General features: G+C 40.4%; 4 non-coding genes across 4 annotated transcripts; all 4 read left to right on the forward strand.

Moving 5' to 3' along the window:
- Positions 1 to 2141: 2141 nt before the first annotated feature.
- On the forward strand, positions 2142 to 2223 carry trnas-gcu (transfer RNA serine (anticodon GCU)). The gene has a single exon. It is a non-coding gene; the product is annotated as a tRNA-Ser (tRNA).
- A 1585-nt stretch (positions 2224 to 3808) lies between these two features.
- Positions 3809 to 3890, forward strand: trnas-gcu (transfer RNA serine (anticodon GCU)). The gene has a single exon. It is a non-coding gene; the product is annotated as a tRNA-Ser (tRNA).
- Positions 3891 to 4441: 551 nt separating this feature from the next.
- Positions 4442 to 4523, forward strand: trnas-gcu (transfer RNA serine (anticodon GCU)). Its single transcript has one exon. It is a non-coding gene; the product is annotated as a tRNA-Ser (tRNA).
- Positions 4524 to 6675: 2152 nt separating this feature from the next.
- On the forward strand, positions 6676 to 6794 carry LOC137494139 (5S ribosomal RNA). The gene has a single exon (XR_011014114.1). It is a non-coding gene; the product is annotated as a 5S ribosomal RNA (ribosomal RNA).
- The last annotated feature ends 6762 nt before the right edge of the window (positions 6795 to 13556 follow it).

A 13556-nucleotide genomic window follows, 5' to 3' on the forward strand; every position in this document is an offset into this window, starting at 1 on the left:
GCATCCAGATGAAACTTTCATCAAGCGATAGCTCAACGGCAAAAGCTGTGGCTCCACAAAATGAGCCTTACACATCTAAACAGGGTCTTGAACCCTCAACCCTTAGATTAAAAGTCAGATGTTCTACCGACTGAGCTATCCAAGCTCCACAACAGTAATTTACAAGTAGGCAATCTTTAGGGTTGTGGTCGGCGCAGACCTTTACAGTACACTAAAGTTTACCGTGGGATGGGGTTTTAAGCTTATGGTTTGTGTGGAGGTTGATAAAACACGACAGGTTACTTTAAGGTTGGGTTTATGGTTGTTGTAGGTGTAGACATCAGTACAACACAATAGTTTGGACTCCATGTCATGTAGGAGACATTAAATAGATCAATGATAACTGCAGAAAGTCTTTCTGCTGTTGTGGCAATGAATGGACACTCAACAATTGAAAAGATTCCTTCCATGCCTTAGAAGCGTGACTTGATCAGTACTTATCTACACAGCATACTGGCATCATAGATCCTGTTTCTCATATCGAATCCCTAGTCTTCTACACTTTAGGAAACGTAAACATTCAGGACGTGCCATTAGCACAGCCTGCACTAAAAGGTGGCTGGAGATTACGAATGGTAACACAGAGTGCAAATCCAATACCACCTTGAAAAACCTGCCGTGATCCCGATTCGAACCGGGGTTGCTGCAGCTACAACACAGAGTAATAACCACTATACGATCACAGCGAGCTACGGGACAGCCACTGTGGCTCTCTTGTGGTATGTTCCTCCATGTGATATGCCCCTTTCTCTTCAGTGAGAACACACTGTTGTTTTTCTCCTCCTACCAGCACAACGCTATTCCCAAGAAACAATGGAAATGCAAACAATTGATGACTGCTGCAATTTTAAAAAGGCTGCAAATGTTCAGGCGCTGCAACATGATTGGCAACAATGTCGGAGCGAATCGCTCCGATTGGCTCTCATCTTCAACATTTGTGAAATATTGATGGACAATCCTTCAGCAGCTGGCATTGCTAATCCATTGTGCTCTTTAAATCCCATCCTCGTCGCTAATAAGTCCTGGCATTCGAGAGAGCCTGGTGCTTCTGTGGAACATGTTTTACTCTCACTCTTTTAGCGTTTTGAAGGATGTTGTTGCAAAATTTTATTACGAAGTGGCCAAGTCCATCGAATCCCATCCTTGTCGTTCAAATGCTTTGGCGTTTGAAAGAGGCCGGTGCTTTTGTGAAAGGTGTTTTACTCGCACGCTCTTATCGTTTTAAAGAATGTTGTTGCAAAAATTCATGTCATCTTTACCGAAAAGAGCTGCAAATACATACAGAAATGCTATAGTGCAGCCCCCATCAGGAAAGGGAATATATACATGACGAGGTGGCCGAGTCCATCGAATCCCATTCTTGTCGTTCATATGGCAAAACTGAAAGTCATCTTACTGAAAATAGTTGCAGAAACATACATTTACAAATATGTGGCACAGTCCGGCCTCCACCAGAGAAAAAGGTGTAAGCGAGATGAGTTGGCAGAGTGGTTAAGGCAATGGACTGCTAGTCCATTGTGCTTTGCACACGTGTGTCTGAATCTCATCTTCGTCGCTCATATGTTCTGTCATTCGAGAGATCATGGTGTTTCTGTAGAAGTACTTTCACTCTCACTCTTTTAGGATTTTGTTGCAAAATTTAACGTCATCTTTACCGAAAAATAGCAGCAAATACATACAGAAATGTCAGATTCCAGCCCCCATCATGAAAGTGAGTACATACATGACGAGGTGGAAGAATCCATCGAATCCCATTTTTGTCGTTCAAATGCTCTGGCGTTTGAAAGAGGCCGGTGCTTCCGTGGAAGGTGTTTTACTCGCACGCTCTTATCGTTTTGAAGGATGTTGTTGCAAAATTTAACTTCATCTTTACCGAAAATAGCAGCAAATACATACAGAAATGCTGTAGTCCAGCCCCCAACAGGAAAGTGAGTACATACATGACGGGGTGGCCGAGTCCATCGAATCCCACTTTTGTCGTTCATTTGCTCTGTTGTTCATACGGCAAAACTGAAAGTCATCTGACAGAAAATAGTTGCAGAAACATACATATACAAATATGTGCCACAGTCCAGCCTCCACCAAAGAAGAAGTAAAGGCTGGATGAGGTGGCCGAGTGGTTAAGGCGATGGTCTGCTAATCCATTGTGCTCTGCACGCATGGGTTCGAATTCCATCCTCGTTGCTCCTATGTTCTGGTATTTGAGAGATCATGGTGTTTCTTTGTAAGTTCTCTCACTCTTTAATTGTTTTGAAGGATGTTGTTGCAAATTTTATGTCAACTTTTTCGAAAATAGCTGCAAATACAAACATATGCCATAGTCCAGCCCCCATCATGAAAGTGAGTACATACATGACAAGGTGGAAGGGTCTATCGAATCCCATCCTTGTCGTTCGAATGCTCTGGCGTTTGAAAGAGGCCGGTGCTTCCGTGGAAGGTGTTTTACTCGCACGCTCTTATCGTTTTGAAGGATGTTGTTGCAAAATTTAACGTAATCTTTACCGAAAACAGCAGCCAATATATACAGAAATGGCGTAGTCCAGCCCCCAACAGGAAAGTGAGTACATACATGACGGGGTGGCCGAGTCCATCGAATCCTATTTTTGTCGTTCATTTGCTCTGTCGTTAATATGGCAAAACTGAAAGTCATCTGACCGAAAATAGTTGCAGAAACATACATTTACAAGTATGTTCCACAGTCCGGCCTCCACCAGAGAAGAAGGAAATTATGTGACGAGCTGGCCGAGTGGTTAAGGCAATGGACTGCTAATCCATTGTGCTCTGCTCGCGTGGGTTCGAAGCCGATCCTCGTTGCTCATATGTTCTGGCATTCAAGAGATCATAGTGTTTTTGTAGTACTACTCTCACTCTTTAAGCGTTTTGAAGGATGTTGTTGCAAAATTTTATGTCAACTTTATCGAAAATAGCTGAAAATACAAACATATGCCATAGTCCAGCCCCCATCATGAAAGTGAGTACATACATGACAAGGTGGAAGGGTCTATCGAATCCCATCCTTGTCGTTCGAATGCTCTGGCGTTTGAAAGAGGCCGGTGCTTTCGTGAAAGGTGTTTTACTCGCACGCTCTTATCGTTTTGAAGGATGTTGTTGCAAAATTTAACGTCATCTTTACCAAAAACAGCAGCCAATATATACAGAAATGCCGTAGTCCAGCCCCCAACAGGAAAGTGAGAACATACACGACGGGGTGGCCGAGTCCATCGAATCCCATTTTTGTCGTTCATACGGCAAAACTGAAAGTCATCTGACCGAAAATAGTTGCAGAAACATACATTTACAATTATGTTCCACAGTCCGGCTTCCACCAGTGAAGAAGGAAAGTATGTGACAAGGTGGCCGAGTGGTTAAGCCGATGGACTGCTAATCCATTGTGCTCTGCACTTGTGGCTTCGAATCCCATCCTCGTCGCTCATATGTTCTGGCATTCGAGAGATCATGGTGTTTCTGTAGAAGTACTTTTACTCTCACTCTTTTAGCGTTTTGAAGGATGTTGTTGCAAAATTTAACGTCATCTTTACCGAAAATATCAGCAAATACATACAGAAATGTCAGATTCCAGCCCCTATCATGAAAGTGAGTACATACATGACAAGGTGGAAGAATCCATCGAATCCCATTTTTGTCGTTCATTTGATCTGTCGTTCATATGGCAAAACTGAAAGTCATCTTACCGAAAATAGTTGCAGAAACATACATTTACAATTATGTGCCACAGTCCAGCCTCCACCAGAGAAGAGGGAAAGTATGTGACGAGGTGGCCGAGTGGTTAAGGCGATGGACTGCTAATCTATTGTGCTCTGCACGCGTGGGTTCGAATCCCATCCTCGTCGCTCATATGTTCTGTCATTTGAGAGATCATGGTGTTTCTGTAGAAGTACTTTCACTCTTTTAACGTTTTGAAGGATGTTGTTGCAAAATTTAACGTCATCTTTACCGAAAATAGCACCAAATACATACAGAAATGTCAGATTGCAGCCCCCATCATGAAAGTGAGTACAAACATGACGAGGTGGAAGGGTCCATCGAATCCCATCCTTGTCGTTCAAATGCTCTGGCGTTTGAAAGAGGCCGGTGCTTCCGTGGAAGGTGTTTTACTCGCACGCTCTTATCGTTTTGAAGGATGTTGTTGCAAAATTTAACGTCATCTTTACCGAAAATAGCAGCAAATACATACAGAAATGCTGTAGTCCAGCCCCCAACAGGAAAGTGAGTACATACATGACGGGGTGGCCGAGTCCATCGAATCCCATTTTTGTTGTTCATTTGCTCTGTCGTTCATACGGCAAAACTGAAAGTCATCTTACCGAAAATAGTTGCAGAAACATACATTTACAAATATGTGCCACAGTCCGGCCTTCACCAGAGAAGAAGGAAAGTACCTGACGAGGTGGCCGAGTGGTTAAGGCGATGGACTGCTAATCCATTGTGCTCTGCACGCGTGGGTTCAAATCCCATCATTGTCGCTCATATGTTCTGGCATTCGAGAGATTATGGTGTTTCTGTAGAATTTCTTTTACTCTCACTCTTTTAGCGTTTTGAAGGATGTTGTTGCAAAATTTTATGTCAACTTTATCGTAAATAGCAGCAAATACAAACGTATGCCATAGTCCAGCCCCCATCATGAAAGTGAGTACATACATGACGAGGTGGAAGAGTCCATCGAATCCCATCCTTGTCGTTCAAATGCTCTGGCGTTTGAAAGAGGCCGGTGCTTCCGTGGAAGGTGTTTTACTCGCACGCTCTTATCGTTTTGAAGGATGTTGTTGCAAAATTTAACGTCATCTTTACCGAAAATAGCAGCAAATACATACAGAAATCCTATAGTCCAGCCCATATCAGGAAAGTGAGTACATACATGACGAGGTGGAAGGGTCCATCGAATCCCATCCTTGTTGTTCAAATGCTCTGGCATTTGAAAGAGCCTGGTGCTTCCGTGGAAGGTGTTTTACTCGCACGCTCTTGTCGTTTTGAAGGATGTTGTTGCAAAATTTAAAGTCATCTTTACCGAAAATAGCAGCAAATACATACAGAAATCCTATAGTCCAGCCCATATCCGGAAAGTGAGTACATACATAACGAGGTGGCCGAGTCCATCGAATCCCATTCTTGTCGTTCTTATGCTCTGTCGTTCATATGGCAAAACTGAAAGTCATCTTACCGACAATAGTTGCAGAAACCTATGTAACCCCAGTAAAATAGTTAAATAATTATTTATAATATTATTTAGAGCAGTATAATCATATTATTATTATATCTACAAGTCTTTATAAATATGATAAACGAAATAAAATTCATGTATACAAATGTAGTTTGAAGTAAAGTAACAACCAATCGTAAGAGCGGGTTGTTAGCTCCGCCCCTTCCAGCTTGCCACAGAGAGAGAGAGAGCAGAGACGAGACCGGTTGGCAGAATAATAGAGGAGCAAACTTGAACAAAAAGATTAAAATACAGTATGTTATGATTCCCAAATAGTTTAAAAGTGATTGTAGTTGTACTAAATCAAGTTGTACTTGTACCTGCAAAAGTGTTAGTGTATTTAAGAGTGTGTTGAAGTCAGACTGCATGTTGCATTGCGTTTACAGTGCGCTGACGCCATTTTGCAATCGCGTGTGTGTGAGAAGACCATAGAGTGATATAGACATCGTGAGTTTGACAGGTATTCCATTATATTAGCTCATTTTATGGTAAACATGTGTGTATATGTGTTTTATTTGTTCTACGTGTTGTATAATTTGTATGTTTTTTAAATTATTTTGAACATATTAAACTTATTTATATATTCTGGTCTGTGATCAGGCCAGGTTTTTTTCTGAGGACATTTTCCCAGTTTCACTGGATTCCTTGTATTGATGGCGAGCCTCCTACGTCGACCTGGAAAATTGTGAAGTACACATATTTCAATTTATCCTCATTTCACCGGATAAAGTAAGAATTTGCCAAAAAGTTAATTCCTTTATTGGACTGCGATTTTTTAATACAGCTCTAAGGACTGATTTTCTTGGAGGGAAAAAACAGAACTTTATCTGAATTGAACTGATTTCACCAATTTCAGAGTGAACAACGACACTGATTTATTTGTGTTATTTTATGGTTTCTTTTGTTTTCACTTGAATTCATTTATTGTGATTTGTGTTTGATTTAAAATAATTGTAAAGTGGGTGCACCCTGGGGTTGTGTATAGATAGTTATGTTACTGATGTAAGTATTGTTTACTAAGACAAATATGATAAGGAAAAAATTCATACAATCTAAAGTAAAATTATTTTTGTATTTAAAAAATTCAGTTTGTCTTTGGTTATTGCTCAGTTTCACCCCCACCTCCTTTTACTTACCTTGTAAACTTCTGGTTTTATTGTCTGGTCCAATAATAAATAAATATAGTACACCTGTTACACTTGGATGGGAGACCGCCTGGGAATACCAGGTGCTGTAAGCTTTTCGAAGTCCTTCATTTGGCAGCTGATAGACTTCCCCGTGTCACAGCTTCACTGCCATTATTTTTTCTCGCCTTCAAGGGCATTGTTTCTGTCGGTGCTGTGTCGATGCCAGCTGAGCTGCGCTCGGTCCCTGGTGCTGCGCCTGTTTTAAATAGCCAACTCTTGACAGACTCTCTTGCTTACGGCCATACCACCCTGGCAATGCCCCATCTCATCTGAACTCGGAAGTAAAGCAGGGTCGGGCCTGGTTAGTACTTAGATGGGAGACCGCCTGGCAATACCAGGTGCTGTAAGCTTTTCGAAGTCCTTCATTTGTTTTACAACCTATTTGATGTTAGTCTAGGGTAAAAGCAGTAACATTTAGAAGGTGTGGTACTGTTACAAGATGATGGGTGAAAGTAAAAGACACAAACAACAAAACTGCCAACAAAAGTGATTTAATGTACAAAAAAGTGAAATCAGAATAATGCCCAAATATATATACAATAAGAAAAAATATTTAAAATAATAAAGTAATAAATTAAACAAAGTAGCAAACATAATTAGGTCAACTTAAGAGTAAAGGGACGCTAGTGAAGCCAAATCAAAGAAATTAATATAACAAAACAATTCTAACTCATAAGCAAACCACTTACCTCGCTAGAAACATGAAAAGAAAAAAGGAAAGAAAAATCTTCAGCGCCGAGCGCCGTAATCTTACCTATTCTGAACTAAAACAAAACAAATACAATTGGCATTCACTTCCTTACCTGGGGCCTGTTTCAGTAAGGAGTTTCAAACAACTCGGAGTTTAAACTTGAACTCTGAGTTGATTTACAGAGAGATTAAAAACTTTTTGGTTTCAGAATAGCTTATCTGAGTTAGATCAATCAACTTTGAGTAGACCAACTCAGAGTTAAGCGCGCACACTGTGACTTTAAAAAGACATTATCAATGGAGCGCAGATATTACGAGTGACCATGGCAACATCTTAAAAAAAGAGATCACCATTTCTTTCTCCAGCTGAACTTGATCTGCTCATGCAAAGTTATAGCAAATATGAGTGTATATATTTAAAAAGAAGCAACCATCAGTGAAACAGAGACAGTTAGCCTGGGAAAACAGCTGCTCAAGTTAATGCATAATTTTTAATTTAAAGTATTTAAATATTTAAGTATAATAAAATGAGTAATGTAATGTGTGACGTTTATAAAATGTTTCTAAACTTTTATACACGTTTATCAGTTTTAATAGATTTAACAGTGCACTTGTGTGTCTGCCTTTTTATTGATCAAGTGATAGAGGTTGATAACATTTAGAAGGTATGTAGTACTAAAAATACTTTTTAGAAAGAATAGTAATCCCATTAATCTACTAACAGTACATGTTGAAGGTTAAGCTAATTATTTATGAAAAAAAGAACAAGCCATTCTCGTAAGTGACTTTGTTCTGTGCGTGACAAAAATGTAGGCAATATCTAAGTTTCCATCCAAATATATTACATAAATTTATGCAAAACTGGAATAACGCCTAAAAGATGCGAATAAAGCAGCGTTTTCATCCAACAAGTCAAAGAGAACACAATCGTCACCTCCTGATTAACTTGCGCCAAATATCAACAGTAAAAACAGAATTTACTGCGGTAGAAGAAGCTGCGGCAATAATTTTTTATTTAATAAATGTAATTGCGCCTCAGAAGACAATGCTGACACACAATGAACACGTGGGGGCTTTGAAAGCCATGAGACGCGGATATCTTGACACGCTCCAGACGCTCTGAGGTAATTAATAACATACAATAATACTGAAACAGTTAAGGCATTTTAGAATGACCAAAACAACATTTAAGATGTTCTACAGTGAGCTCAGTCTGCTGGTTTGTCCATGTGCGGAGACGTAAGGCTAACGCCTGTTTCACACCGCAAGCTTCAGCGTCGCGTGAGCAGAGCGTGAGCAGCGCGTATGTCGAGCAGTAGCAGCACGCAGGCGTTTGCCTTTCACACCAGCTGCGTCTGCAGCGCACAGCTCTTCAGCAGCTGCTGCAGGGATCAACCTATCTCTGTCTATTCTATCTAGTTACACATGTCTCTCTACATACAAATACACTTTTTAAACTTTTCATCTGCACCAAGGCCCCTCCTATGCTGTTTCTTTAACCTGCAAATGTTTATTTTACACATTTTATAGATCAAATAGTACTGTATGCTTCTAAAGCTAACTTATATGAGAAGTGTCTACAGTCTACAAGAAAATCGCCTGTGATATCATGTCATTTGTTTTTTTAATTATCAGGTTGCTGTAGACCTAGTTATAATCATATTTATACAACATAGTTATTATGATATTTATACATGATCAAACTAGTGTTACTTTCTCCGCTTCAGTGATGTCCAGCGGCAGAACAACAGCTCGTTAATTCCTGCTCGTGCAGATGATGAGACGGACAAAAGTAATTAATGCATGCCATTATTTTACTTATTTTCGTGTTGTCAGATTCACAGTGCAAACAGCTCCCGGTAGGAATAACTCGAGTGAACATAAAACAAAGCTGATTTAAACTTTCTTCCTCTGCTCAGCTGCACAGAACACAGCGAGCTCACATAATCCAGCATGCGTGTCGAACTACACTACCCACAATACACTTCGCTATGGACTACAAATCCCACAAATATTCTATTTCCCCTCTCCTACAACACTAGTGTGCAACTTAAGCAAAATTGATACTAAATTTGTTTTACAGTTGGTTTTGTAGTTCGGGCCTAAATAAATGTTTGTTGCCGTTTTTAATCGTTTAAGTTCATTTGATTGACTATATATAAACCATTTGACATTATTAAAGCATTTATTGGGTAAAATTGCTTTTTACTGTCATTCAATGTGTTTTGGTCATTATCAATGCACTGTCACTTTAATTGAGTGTGAGCTGTAATGGAAATTCATTTTTTAGATGACCTTTATATAGTAGAAACTTGTCTAAGACTCATTTTTATATGTGTGTGTATCTGTGTTCACCATATGTTCATCATAAAACCTATGTGTACATTTTTATCACCTTTGAGGTATGGTTGCTTAAGAAGGATGTGTGGTTGTTATGAGCATATCGCACGAACAGCAGAAGACGCCTGGCATAATTGTAGATGAGACCTTATTGGGAGTTGACCTCGTAAGCAGTACAAACTAGATAAAAAGGGGAACACACTTTGCTTTAGTATCTCACTCTGCAGAAACTGTTGTTGCTGTATGACTGTGATCTTCTTTATAAAGAATAAAACTTGTAAAAGACATCCCGGGTAAGACTTTGTTTCTTGACCACTGAGAGAGCCTCCTTAGAGAAAATAGCCACTACAATTTGGTGTCAGAATAGTGGGATGTCTTGGAGGACCCTGCAGACGGTGACTGATCATCCTGGGACTTCGTGTCACAGCCCTGCCCCGCTCGATTGAAGGTTGAGGGGCCGACCGCCGGGCTCGGAGGGGGACCCCACTGACATCTGGAAAAAGAACTCAGTGGCATCTGAACTCTCTGGTAAGAAACAAATTCTTTGTTTATTGTTTAAAAAAAGGAAATTTAACAAGTTTTGGGTATTTGATTATTGTGATTAAAAATAATTAGAAGGGTTTTTACTGCAAATTGGGCCTCACCATGCTGGTAGATCTGTCTCTGTGGGATAGCGGCGTGATTAATGAAAGTGAGATCGGACATCGGGCGGAGATTGAGACCGTTGTTACAAGTGAGATCTGGCGTTTAGCTGAGATCAAGACCTTATACAAGTGAGATCTGGCGCCTGTCTAAGATCAAGACCTTTTTAATACGTTCGGCTAGCTAACTGCGATTTACTCCCGGGAGGGGGTTGAAATCAGGGGGCTGTACAATTTACTTCCAAAAAGAAGCTGAAATCCAGGCTGTGCGATTTACTTCCAGAAGGAGGTTGAAATCAGGGGCCGGGCGATTTACTTCTAAAAGGAAAGTGAAATTGTGTGCCACGAGAAATAGAGCTGGAAAGCTTAACTTGTCGATTTTAGGTGAAAAATTGAAATCTGTTGGAGACGTCCGACAGATTAATAGGTACCGACAAAGTCCAGGGGAGGTTTTTACCAGCATGGGGACGTCTCAAAACAAAGTACGAAGATATGATAGACCGGTGTTTTGGAATATGTGAAAAAATTATATGGAAAAAAAGCATGCAAGATATAGGTAAACTAATAAAGTATCACAAGTTTCTGAGGGAAAGGGAATGTTGAGTGTTACTAGGTTAAACAAATTGAAAGAGTTGATTAAGAAGGCAGAAGGAAAAGCAGGTTGTTTTTGTGAAAGGCATGTGTGTGTGTCGTGTGGAGACACTGTTGATTGTTGGCTCAAAAAGGCAGATAAGAGGCAAAAAGGAAAATACTGCAGAGGCAGCTGGCATGTAAGGAAAGAGAATGAAGAAGTGGCATGTAGGGAAAAGAATGAAGGAGATAAAGTGAAGGAAAAAGCAAGTGAAAAAATGTGAAAGTGTGAATGAAAGATTAATTAGCATTACTAATCTTTTCTATATATCTGTTTCCATTCATGTACCGCCGTACGATCACTATCCCGTGGCTGAGCTGCGAGCCCTGAGAACTGACCCAGACCTCAACTGCTACTGTCCCAGAAGACCTCCGACCGCACCAACGAAATTCCCACCTCGAGCGAGTGGAGGACATCTGTTTGAACTGGAGAAATGGACATTTAACGGACATTCTGCTGTGTGCTCAACATGCTGAAGACAAGCTGACAGTGAAGCAAGAGCAAGACAAGAAGAAAGCAGAAAGGCAGCTGTGCATGGCTCTGATACAAGTGGCCAACCAAAGATCCAACCAAGACCTGACAACCAAGGATATCACAAGTTCAAAGGCGACAAAGGTGTCAAGGGTGAGAAAGATACCAGAAGATGGAGAAACTGGAATGTGACGGATGGCGATTAAATCTGCAGAGCCTGTGGTGTACGTGACGAGAAACTGTACCAAATGTCTGTGCTTGCCACCGAGATGGACTTTTGGTCAAGGATTGACCCGAAAGGCGCAAACCAACAACGGAGCTGGAAGAGCAGAATTGAGAGGGTCTGGGCAAGCAGCCAACAGCTACAGTAAAGGGAAGTGAACATTTTTTACTAACATGTTTAAATGCATGTTTAAATGCAAACACATTTTTATACACACATATTCACATACACTGATATACTGGCTCTCTGCAATGAAGAAAAAGCTTGCATTTCCCACTGTAATTTTGATCACAGTAATGTTGATCATTTTTCTGATGAAATGGCATTATTGTTTAATAATGAAGCATTTCTAGACATGCCACAATATTGCATGAAAGTTGGGGGTACAATAGTTGAGTTTCTAGCTGATAGCGGAGCTAGCAGATCTTGTATACGATCATGTGACTTACAGTGTGAAATACCTCTATCAACCAAATTGCACGAGTCTCTGTCTTCATCTGGTCATAAAGCCATCGAGCGATTTACAGCTCCGCTGACCTGTGAGACAGAGGGGGGTGAAATTTTCAGACATGCATTTGTTTGTTCACCAAAATGCCCCATTCCCATCCTCGGAAGGGACATTTTGTGTAAACTAAACTTGATTTTAACGGCAGATTCCTCTGGTGTGAGAGTGATTGAAGGGGAGGAATTTTGTTGTTTACAAATTGAATCACAAGAGCCGAAGTGGGCCTATTAATGGCTCATTGAAGACAATGAATGGGCTAATTCAATTTGCAAATTGGCTAAAGAACGTGTTAAACCTTTTAACAGTGACATAATGTCTCCTGGTGAACTGCATTGTACGGCACATGTCGTAATTGATAGGGATGATGATTTTGAAAAAGCTTGGTTTGAGAAAGATGAACAGGAAACTTTGAAATTGGAGAAAATGTACTGGAATGGCAGTTTTTGTGCAGTTTCAGTGTCTCTGTCAGAAGAGCAGCGTTCATTCTATCTCTTGTCAGCACAGGCTGTGCCTCACATATCAGTTTTCAAGGGTAAACAACAATCTTGGGCTGATTTAGGGCCGTTTGTGAAGCAGTGTGTTGAAGCTGATGACTGGGAGAATAGAGAAAGAGGGATGGAATTTAGCAAAAGCGCAGAAGCATTTAGAGTAAACAGTGAAACAAAACAGCTGTTTCAAAAACTGTGACTGCTATTGACAAAGTGTGCGTGAAGAATTCTTGCATGGTTGACTTTAACGCTGCAGACATAAAACCAGCTTTAGCAGAAATACCCAGCGAACTGTGGGCTAAAAGCAAGTATGATGTTGGTTTGATTAAAGGTTGTGAGCCAGTCACAATCACTGCAAAATCTGATTACAGACCATGTCAACAACAATATCCTTTGAAAAGGGAAGCCATTGAGGGTATTACCCCAGTATTTGAGCCTTTACTGAAACAGGGTGTTATTGTACCATGCAACAATTCTGAGGTTCGCACCCCTATTTTTCCTGTTAAAAAGATATGGGATAATGGGATGCCTACAGAATGGCGTTTTGTACAGGATTTACAAGCAGTAAATGCAGCTGTCAAACAAAGGGCTCCATTAGTTCCAAATCCGTACACGATTTTGTCACAAATTCCTGAAAAATCACAATTGTATTAAGTGGTTGATCTGGCAAATGCATTTTTCAGTGTGCCAGTGGACAAAGACAGTCAATTTTGGTTTGCATTTAATTTCAATGGAAAAGGCTACACCTTTACACGTCTGTGTCAGGGTTTTACAGCATCTCCAACTTTGTACAATGAAGTGTTGTTAAGAAGTTTGGAACCTTTGACCCTGACAGCTGGAACTGCTTTGCTACAGTATGTTGATGACTTGTTGATATGTGCTGAGAATGAAGAGACGTGTGTGAAAGACACTGTGACTCTCCTTAAACACCTGGCTAAGGAGGGCAACAAAGTCAGTTTGACAAAATTGCAGTTTGTTAAACAAAAGGTAACATTTTTAGGGCACGTCATTACACCACACAGTAAATCTCTGTCTGAAAAAAGGGTTAGTGGTATAAAAAATGTACCAAAACCGCTGACAAAAAAACAAATGTTGTCTTTTTTTTTGGGAATGTGTTCATATT

This window comes from Danio rerio, chromosome 4 (assembly GCF_049306965.1).
Source record: "Danio rerio strain Tuebingen ecotype United States chromosome 4, GRCz12tu, whole genome shotgun sequence".
NCBI classification, from domain to species: domain Eukaryota; kingdom Metazoa; phylum Chordata; class Actinopteri; order Cypriniformes; family Danionidae; genus Danio; species Danio rerio.